This window comes from Eulemur rufifrons, chromosome 2 (genome assembly GCF_041146395.1).
Source record: "Eulemur rufifrons isolate Redbay chromosome 2, OSU_ERuf_1, whole genome shotgun sequence".
NCBI classification, from domain to species: Eukaryota; Metazoa; Chordata; class Mammalia; order Primates; family Lemuridae; genus Eulemur; species Eulemur rufifrons.
This window is the reverse complement of record NC_090984.1, coordinates 14,495,977-14,506,736: the sequence shown is the minus strand read 5'-3', so window position 1 is coordinate 14,506,736 and position 10,760 is coordinate 14,495,977. Positions and strand designations below refer to the sequence as shown.

Sequence of the window (10,760 nt, the reverse complement as noted above, 5' to 3'; positions counted from 1 at the left end):
TCCTGCTTGAAGCCAAGAACCCACTGGGCCTTCAAACAGACTCCAGTTTGGGGGTCCACTTTCCTATATTTCTTTGAGACTCACTTCCTTCAAATCCAGGCCACTGTTTGCCTGGGCTCAGGGACCCTGTTTTGGGGGAGCAAGTCTGATGATGTATCATTTTGCTCTTTAGTCTTTGACACTTCTATATCCGCTTCTGGGTCTACTTCTGGTAATGTCCAAAGGCAGTCTAGAATAGCAGTTCCTCTAGCTGTTTCTTCTGCCCCTTGTGAGATGAAGCGATAATCAAAACCACTTAGGGAACTGGCTTGGAGCTCTGCCAGAAACCCTTGCAGAAATTTGCAGAGGGAGAGTACGTGCACAGTCATGCTTGTGCAGACACCCGGCATCCACTGCACGGGGGTGTGGACGAACAAATTGCACACAACAGCATACTGTATCACTTCGAAAGGATGTGGCCCAAGCTGTAAATAGGGATAGGGAAGGATTTCCAAGATATATTTTCAAAGTATATTTCTTATCACTCAGGGTACAGTCAGGAAACAGAAATTGCACCAGTTTTTGTGGCTTTATTTTTGTTTTTAAGGAAGTACATGGTTAGATTGTTGCTTAGTTTTATAAAGTTACATGCATTTATCATTGTGTAGTGAGATCAACTCTATATGAAAATGAATTCGAGGCCACATTTCATAGGAGAAACTCAAAACACATGATGTCTTTAGGTCCCTTTATATAGCATGCACCATAAAATAATTTGGTCACTTTATATAGCATGCACAATGAAATAATTTGGCAGGATGGTGGGTGCCCTTTGTTTTGGGGCCAGTCTCTTGGACGTTATTGAAAAGTAATTTATGTACGACACACAGTGTTCTTTTGCAGCATAAGATTTGATGTTTTGACAACCACTACCAGGGTCAGAATACAGAACATCTCCACCATCCCCCCAAATTTCTTTGAGATCTCTTGTAATCCACCCCTGGTCCTAGGCTGATTTGCTGACTTACTGATTTGCTCTTCCCACCCCCAACTATATGTGGTTTTGATTTTCTAGAGTTTCATATACACAGGATTGTGGGGATGAATTTTATGTGTCAACTTGGCTAGACCATGGGAAGATATATTTTTAAAGATATCACGAACGTTTATAGTCAGTTGACTTTAAGGAAAGCAGATGACCCGTCATAGTGTGGGTGGGCCTTGTCCAATCATTTGAAGGCTTTGAGAGCCAAGACTGAGGTTTTCTGAAGAAGAAGGAATTCTGCAACACAGAAATGTCGAAATACTGCCTGAGCTTCAAGCGTTTGGACTCAGGACTGCAGCATCAATTCTTACCTGAATCTCCAGCCTGTCAGCTTGCCTAACGGATTTTGGACTGGCAACACCTATAATTGGGAGCCAATTCCTTAAAATCTCTCTCTCTCTCTCTCTCTCTCTCGTTAGTTTTCTGTCTCTGAAGAACCCCGAATGATACAGGATCCTTTTACTTTTTATTCTTTTGTGTCAACTTCTTTCTTTTTCAGCACAATGTCTTTGAGATTCATCCCTGTTCTTGACTGTATCAGTGGTTCATATCTTCATTGCGTAGACTCATCATCTGTTGATGGGCACTTGAATGTTTCCCTGTGTGTGGCCATTTTGAACAAAGCTCCTGTAAACATTTATATATGAGTCATTTCGTGGGTCTATGTTTTTCTCTCTCTTCAGGTAAGCACTTAGGAGGAGGATGGCTCAACTACGGACACATTTTCACTCTAGGTGGTAAGTGGTCATGACTCCAAGCGCCCTGAATGTCCAGCCATTACCCTGAGACTTCCCGAGATCCAGCTACTAATGGGTTAATTAATGCCTGGCATCTCGCTTAGGGAGCGTAGCCAGCGTGCATTCTGATTGGTCCGTGCTCCACCTCTACCAGGTGTCCTATACTTCAGATACCACCTGTGCAGAAATGAGTTCACATAATTGGTTCTTGGTGGGGTCTGGGAATTTGGATTTGGGGATGTTTCCTACCATTTCCACACTGTTAGTGCAAACCCGAAGGAAAGACCTGCCGGGCTTTCCTTGGGCCCTGAGTCTCTAATGAGCTGTCCCGGTAGACCACGTTTCACACCTGCTGTTGCCAATAGTTGCTGGAGGAATTAATTACCTAATTGATTAAGTCGTGACTCAGCTGGGAGAGGACTCTTGGGTGCTTACCTGGTTTCCCCTGGATTTCAACCCACGTGCATTTTCCTCATGCTGATTTTTGGTTTGTATCTTTCTGCGGTGATAAATCCCAGCCTGACTGAGCCTGCGGGTGGCCTTGGGGACCGCAGGCAAACCACCCCTGCCTTCGAAGAGCCGTAGGGGCTGTGGGTAAACTACAACCTCTTCTAAGGAAAACATGGCCGTGCCCCTCAGCATCCACCTCCCTCCCAGGGCATCTGACCCTTCTGTCCAGCCAGAGGGCAGCTCCTGTTCAGCCCCCACCTCCTCAAAATCCTGGTCTGGGGCGGTGGGGCAGGGGTCCGAGGTCAGGAGATTCATCTGTTTCTCTTTCTTCCTTCTCTCTCATCTATTTCTTCATTTTCTAGGACATGGTAGTAAACAAAATGACTCCCCTGCTCCGAGGAAGCTCCCAGTCTTTTGAGGGAAACAGACATTCGAACAAGCATAGATAATACTGAGTGTGGTGATGGGAAAGCGTAGAGGAAGCCCCTTACCTTAAAGTGGGAGTCAAGGAAGGCTTCCTGGAGGAGGTGATATTTATGCCAGAAGGATGCATAGGATTTGGGGTGAGTGCTCATTGCAGATCTGGATTTAAGAAAGAGCTAGAGGGGAGGCTGAGGTAGGAGGATCCCTTGAGGCCAGGAGTTCAAGACCATCCTGGGCAACATAGCAAGACCTCATCTCTACAAAAAAAAAAAAAAAAATTTAAAAATTATCCAGGCGTGGTGGCACACAACAGTAGTCCCAGCTACTCAGGAGCCTGAGGTGGGAGGATGGCTTCAGCCCAAGAGTTGGAGGCTGCAGTGAGCTGTGACCATGCCACTGCACTCCAGCCTGGGTGACAGAGAGAGACCCTGCCTCTACTAAAAAGAGAGAAGTGGGGGCTGTGGCTGTACGCGGGGGGCCGGCTGTGATGGCTGCGGTGTTTGCGGGGCTGACGAGAAACTACTAAAGTTCCTGGGGAAGAAAGTAGAATTTCCTAAGAGCATAAAACGAATGGAGAGGGAAAGCCTATGGTGGCTGTGAAGGCCCTGATGCCACGGATGCCAAATTGGTATCTTCTGATGGGCGTGAATTTACTGTAAAAAGAGAACATGGACTACCATCAGGAACAATAAAAAGTATGCATGTATTTTACCCGCAAGCTTCGCTGCACTAACAGCTCCATGGAGAGTCCCGAATTCCCAACTGCACCTGAAATTACGCTGGAACTGCGGATGGCTGCAAACTTCCTAGACTGTTCAATCAAATACGTTATAATAAACTATTAGTTTTTTCAGTATTTACTACCTGTAGTTCAGCGAGTAAGTTTTTCATATGTAGCATGTTGCCTGTGTGCAATTAACTATGAAGTTCATTGCCAAGCAGATTCTCTTCTGTTTTTTTTTGCATAGCAATCAGGGTTAATATTTGTTTGCTACTTCAACAAATTAGGGACGTTTTCACAACTGGAAATAAACACATATGCCAGTTCAAAGAGAGAGAGACAGGGAGGGAGAGCGGTTGAAGCAGAGCTTGCTGCTGAGGAGTCTTGTGCATGGGGCTTATTGAGCAGAAAAGGCGTGAAGGAGGGGAAGGTGTGCAGGGCAGCGAAGAGGTGGTCTGAGCTGGAGCCCAGCCTCAGCCGGCTCCCACTGAGCACGAATGGCACCACCCAGCTGACCTCCCCTTGAAGGCGAGGGGCTGGCCTTTTGCACGCATGGGGTGGGTCCGAGGGTTTGTGCAGCTAAGTTCGGCTGAGGTCAGTCCTCCGGAGAAGGGGGAAGCTGTGAGCTATCAGTAGGCAGCTCTTGCACCAGCAGGGGGATGGGTGCACCAGCTGGGAAAGGGTGGCTGGGCAGGGCGTCGACCGCATTCACTACAGGGGCCTCAATTATTTTAGGATCACTAGAGTTTGGGGTGGGGAATGGAAAACAATGAAGCAAGATGGGGAGACCAGAGTAAGGCTAGGTAGGGTCTTGAGTGCCATATTAATTAATGAGGCCAGACTTTATCCTGAAGGCGCTAGGGAGCTATAGAAGAGTTTATGGTATAAGAGGGACATGGTCAGGTGAGGTAGGGGCTGCCCCGGAGCCCCCTGGGGTTTCCCAGGTTTCCTGCTCCTCCTCCACTCAGTGTGACAGGCAGTGATGTCCCTGAGGCTCCTCTGCCGGGCTGACTTCTTCAATCCTGAGCGTCCCTTGCTTTCCCCGTTTGCCAGGAAAGTCATGAGCGGTTAGACTTTTGCAGAATGGTTCATTTCCTCCACCCATCCTTCCCCTTCTTGTCTCCCATGCCCACCCACATCCCTGCAGAATCGCTGCAGTCTGGACTTTATAGCCTGAGTAAGCTCTCGTGGGTCTGAAGGGAGTCTGGAGTTTCTGGGTCCTCAGTTACTCACCGGGGACCCAAGCCCCGCATCTGTGGTAGGTGGGATCATGCGCTCCCCTCACCTCTGCAAGTCGTCCCCAGCCCACCTGATCCCTAAAACCTGTGGATGTGTTGCCTTCAATGGCAAAAGGGACTTTGCAGAGGGGATTCAGTGAAGGATCCTGAGAAGGGCAGGGGATCTGGGGTCACCTGGGTGGCTCTGTGTCGTTACAAGGGTCCTGATAAAATATGAAAGGCAGGAGGGTTGGGGAGAGAAAGAGAGATTGAGAGACAGAGAGACAGAGAGAGATTGATTGGAAGATACTACATTGCTGGCTTTGAATATAAAAGAAGGGGCCACAAGCCAAGGAACGCAGGTGGCTCCCAGAAGTTCTAAAAGGCAAGACATGGATCCCCCGCTAGAGCATCCAGAAGGAACACAGCCCTGCTGACATCTTGGTTTCAGCCCCATAAGACTCATGTAGGACTCTGACCTCCAGACCCATCATGTAGTAAATCCACATTTTTTTCAAGCCACCTAGTTTGTGGCAATTTGTTGTAGCAGCCGTAGGAAGCTCATCCCGTCCCCATCCCGAGGAGGGATCTGGGCTTGACTGCAAAAATTCTAATTCTTTAGCCCAACCTCCACCTTCCAACTTCTGTTTCAGACTCTCCACCCACATGCAGATGATCCCCAAATCCTGCTGTTCTTGCCTCCTGTGAAACTCTGTCCCTCCCCCACAGCCCCTGCCCTAGACCGGATAACCATAAAATAGCCATCACTCTTTTCTTTATCCTGGGAGCAGTCCCAGCCTCCTCCCCATCTGCTCACCCCTGGCCCCACCCTGTCCTTTACCTCTCTGCATGGCACAAGTGTTGTAAAATACGAGCCTGTGACTCCCTTGCTGAACTCCCTTTTGTTGTCCTGAGGGTAAAGTCTAAACTCTTTCACTCGAGATAGGGAACTGGCAGGCCTTGCACAAGAAAGAGTCGTAAGACCCGAACCAAGATCTCTGATAAAACAGGAGGTGGGGTCGGGTGTGGCGGCTCACGCCTGCACTCTGGGAGGCTGAGGCAGGAGGATGGCTTGAGCTCAGGAATTCCAGACCAGCCTGAGCAAGAGCGAGACCCCATCTCCACTAAAAATAGAAAAAATTAGCTGGGTGTGGTGGTGCGTGCCTGTAGTCCCAGCTACTAGGGAGGCTGAGGCAGAAGGATCACTTGAGCCCACGAGTTGGAGGCTGCAGTGAGCTGTGATGACACCACTGCACCCCAGTGTGGGTGACAGAGTGAGACTCTGTCTCCAAAAAAAAGCAGGAGGTGGTGGAAAACCCAGCCACAACCAGTTAAAGCCAAGATGGTGAGGAAAACCGACCTCAAACAACCTGCACTGCTCATTATACTCTAGTTATAGTGCGCTAACATGCTACAGGAAATTCCCGCCAGCGCCACGACTGTTTCCAAATGCCATGGCAGCTCCTGGAATTTGCTCTACGTTGACTGCCACACTAGAAAAAAAAAAAAAAAATTCCACCCCCCTCCCAGGACCACAGTGTTTTATCATGAAGATAGAATAAAAACTTTGAAAACACAATGAGCCTTTCTAATGTAATGAAAAATTTCTGATTTTTTATTGTTTCCTGTGTGTGAGTTATGTGCAACTCACGCGGGGCTAGAATCAATTTTTACACTGCACACCACTTGAGTTGTATGTGACTCACGACATACTTATTGATTTTGTTTTGGAGAATTGAGTCTTCATAGACTTCACAAGGCCCTGGGCTCAAAACTAGCATGAGTTAAATACAACTCACATGGCAGTTAATGTGTTAAATGGGAGAGGGACCCAGGGTTCTAGAGTCTCTCTACCCCTTTCCCAAGACACTCATGAACAATCCTTCCTTTGTTTGACACGCCGCCAAGAGATAACCATAAAACAGCCAGCCAGCAGCACAGAAATGCTCCTTCGTGTATAGGGCAACTATCTTTTTCTTTTTTTTTTTTCTTTTTGAGATGGAGTCTTGCTCTGTCGCCTTGGGTAGAGTGTAGTGGTGTCATCACAGCTCACTGCAGCCTCAAACTCCTGGGCTCCAGCAATCCTCCTGCCTCAGCCTCCTGAGTAGGTGAAACTACAGGTGCACCATGATGCCCAGCTAATTTTTCTGTTTTTAGCGGAGACAGGGTCTCGCTAATGTTGCCCAGGCTGGTCTTGAACTCCTGACCTCAAGTGATCCTCCCACCTCTACCTCTCAGAGTGCTAGGATTACAGGTGTGAGCCACTGTGCCTGACCTCTTTTTTTTTCCTTAACTCAGTAAACTTGCTTTTATCTTACCCTATTGGCTTTCTCTTGAATTCTTTTCTGCGTGAAGCCAAGAACCCACTTGGCCTTCAGGCCAGACCTCAGTTTTGGGGGTCCACTTTCCTGTATCACACCCACATTTTAAAGTCCTGCAGGATATGAACTTTGGTACCTTTTCCAATTCAGTTTTTGCTGGCATCAGGACTTCTTCCAGGCAGAGCTGGGACCATTTGGCATCATGGAGTAATTATAATAATAAATAACAACAATAACTGATAGTGTTAAGCATTTAATTTGTGCCAGGCAGGGTTTTATGATTGTACCACATTAAACCTCCAAATCCTGTGAAGTAGACACCTTATTATTTTGTTGATGGTAAAAACTGCTTCTGGGTATATTCATTGTCTCTTGCTATGTAACAAAATTACTCCCAAACTGAACAGCTTAAAATAGCAAACTTTTATTTTCTTATAGTTTCTGGGAGTCAGGAATCTGGGGGTGGCTTCATTGGGTGGTGCTGGCTCAGGGTCCTGCATGAGGTTATAGAGAAGCTGTTGGCCAGAGCTGCATCATCTAAAGCTCAGCTGGGGCTGGAAGATTTGCTTCCAAGGTGGCTCACTAGCATGGCTGTTGGCGGGAGCCCTCAGTTCCTCCACAGTGCTGCTTGAGTGTCCTCACAACATGGTGACCGTCTTCTCTCCAGTGAATGGTCCTGGAAAGACAGAATGCAAGGAGGAAGCCACAGTGCCTCTTTCCATCTGGTCTCGGAGGTGACATATTGTCCCATTTTCCTTTTTCTGTTCATGAGAAGCAAGTGCCGCCCACGTCCAAGGAGAGAGGAATTCGGCTCAACCACTTGGAGGGAGGAGGATCCAATACTTTGTAGATGTATGTTACAACCACTACACGGGGCCATCTGCCTCTAGGAGCCACAGTCCTGGATCTATTGAACAAAGATTACAGAAGAATGTGCAAGTCCCTGGTGGTCCCTCCTAGTTGGTGACATTACCCCACAGGGAATTGTCAGGGGAGAGAATTGGGGGGTCATATTACTAGGAGAAGGGAGGTGGGAGGAGAGAGCTACATCTGTGGTTTCTGCAGAGCTGATACGTGCCAGGGGAAATCCTCTTCACTCTTTTTGTGAGTCCCCAGAAGGCTATCTGGCCATCTGGGGCCTTCCCCTATACTATGATACTTCCTTCCCCTACAATCAGAAGCATCATGAGAGGACATGGGTGGGGGGATGTTGGTTAAGGCTGTGGTCCCCACCCCCAGCCTGTTAGGAACTGGGCTGCACAGCAGGAGGTGAGTGGTGGGTGAGGAGAGAGGCTTCATCTGTATTTACAGCTGCTCCCCATCACTGGCATCACCGCCTGAGCTCTGCCTCCTGTCAGTGGCATTAGATCCTCATAGGAGCATGAACCCTACTGCAAACTGTGCATGTGAGGGATCTAGGTTGCAGCTCCTTATGAGAACCTAATGCCTGATGATCTGAGGTGGAGCTGAGGTGGTGATGCTAGCGCTGGGGAGCAGCTGCAAATACAGATTATCATTAGCAGAGAAGTTTGACTGCACAATAAATATAATTTGTTTGAATCAGCCCAAAGCCATCCCCCCATCCCCACCCCCATCCACAGAAAAATTTTCTTCCATGAAACCGGTCCCTGGTGCCAAAAATGTCGGGGACCCCTGGGTTAAAGGATACAAAATTTCAGTTAAACAGGAGTAAGTTCAAGAGATCTATCCTACAACGTGTTGACTATAGTTAAGAACAATGTATTGTATACCTGAAAATTGCTAAAAGAGTAGATTTTAAGTGGTCTTACCACCAAAAAATGATGTGCATGTGAGGTTAAAGATATGTTAATTCTCTCGCGTTGGCCAGCCATTCCATATTTCAAAACCTCATGCTGTCCCCCATAAATGTATACAATTTTGATTTGTCAATTAAAAGCAGAAATTAAAAAAAAGAAGAAAAGGGAAACAAATGGAAAAAAAGAACACATAGATCTCATATCTCAACCAGGGGAAATGAGAAGTCAAAATAAACCAAGTCGGAGCTGGTGTTTCTGGTTGGTAGAAACCATGGAGGGAATCGGAATTATGGAAGTATGGAGAGATCCCTTGTTTGGAAAGCAGCTTCCGTTGAACTTTGTGGGCCTTTGCACGTGCTTTATTTACTTCTTCCCATGTTGTATTTTCTCCAGAGCTCGGGTGGCTACCGCTCATTCCTCAGGTCTCAGCTTGGATCAGACTTCCTCTGGCCAAGTCATACACCCCTCACCTCTGGCTTTCTGTTTCTCTCAATGAGGAGAACCAAACCTGTCTTTCTCCACCACCCTGGGGTGTTGGGGGTCTGCCGTCATCCGTGCCTAATAGCCACAGCCGATACTGGGGACTGGGCTCTGGCTACACTCTTGCCTGAAAGGCTATGTGCTGAGCACTTTAATACCTCCCTGGGCATAAGGATCTTGTGGGACGGGGCTGATTGGCTATCCCCGTGCTCCAGGTAAGAAACTGAGACCCAGAGAGTTGAGTCACTTCCCACAGACACTTTGTGAGCACCCTGTAGAGTCACGAGTTGAACCCATGGTTGTCCGACTCCAGTTTCTCCCGCCGTTATAGCTGACACTCCACTCGGAGCGTTGGCTGTGTGCTAGCCTCTGTTCTGGGCATGTCGTAGACACCAACTCCTCTGAGGCTCGCATCAGCCCCATAAAGTAGACCCGTACTCTTAATGGGCCCATTTTACAGATGAGAATGTTAAGGCAAGTGGAGGCAATGGGATTTGAACCCCCAGCAGTCTGGTTCCAGAGTTTGGGTTCATCCTCCAGCGCTTCTATAAACCATAATGCAGCTCTGTTTATCCTCCTCCCTGGTGGAATTTTTTTTTTTTGTATTTTCATGCCGGCTCTTCACTGTGGCCTCACCAGGCAGGGTCCCTTCATGCGCAAACAGGAAGCGAAGCCCTAGATGCACCTTCTTCAGGGTGATGACTCCAAGGCGGCTACTTTGCCTGGCAAAAGAGCAAAAAGGGAGACTGCAAAAGCAAGTGGAGATTTTTCTTTCCAAGAACTTAGGGGTGGCCCTTGCAACCTCCCTGGGAGCTTGTAGCAGACGCCGTTGGCGCTCCATGGCCCTGAAGCCTTCGGGAGACTCCAGCCTGATCTCTTCCGGTTGCTGCATTTTGTGGTCCACGGAGTTCTATCTACTGGAGCCCACTCGACCTGCGAGGCCAGGCCCCAGTGTCATTGGGTTGACGTCTGTCCCCCCACCCCCAACCAGGGAGCAAGCCCCAACCAATGACTGACAGTGGTTGGGGTAAAAATACTCCAGCTCTGCCACCCTTCAGCCGCAGTAACTCTAAGGAGTGTGTTCCATGCTGCCTCCCGGATGTCCCTGGAGAAGTTAAGCACCACTTTCTCACTGCATAACCTCTTTGATAACACACCCATTATCGATTCTTCCTTTCTCACTTTCCCTCACCACCCAGCTGGTGTCTTCTGGGGTCACCTCCTTATCTCAGGGTGTACATTTGGAAGACCTTTTTTTTTTGTTTGTTTGTTTGTTTCTTTTTTTTCTTTTTTTTTTTTTTTGAGACTGAGTCTCGCTCTGTCACCCAGGCTGCAGTGCAGTGGTGCGATTACAGCTCGCTGCAGCCTCCAACTCCTGGGCTCAAGCGATCCTCCTGCCCCAGCCTCCTGAGTAGCTGGGACTACAGGTGTGCACCACCAGCCCTGGCTAATTTTTCTATTTTTTGTAGAGATGGGGTCTTGCTATGTTGCCCAGCCTCGTCTCAAACTCCTGGTCTCAAGCAATCCTCCCGCCTCAGCCTCCCAACATGCTGGGACTACAGGCGTGAGGCACCACACCCAGCCATTTGGAAGACCTTAAGATATTACT

General features: G+C 48.2%; 1 pseudogene; it reads left to right on the top strand.

The window, feature by feature from the left end:
• Positions 1–2,383: 2,383 nt before the first annotated feature.
• Positions 2,384–3,479, top strand: LOC138397523 (elongin-C-like; annotated as a pseudogene).
• Positions 3,480–10,760: the final 7,281 nt, after the last annotated feature.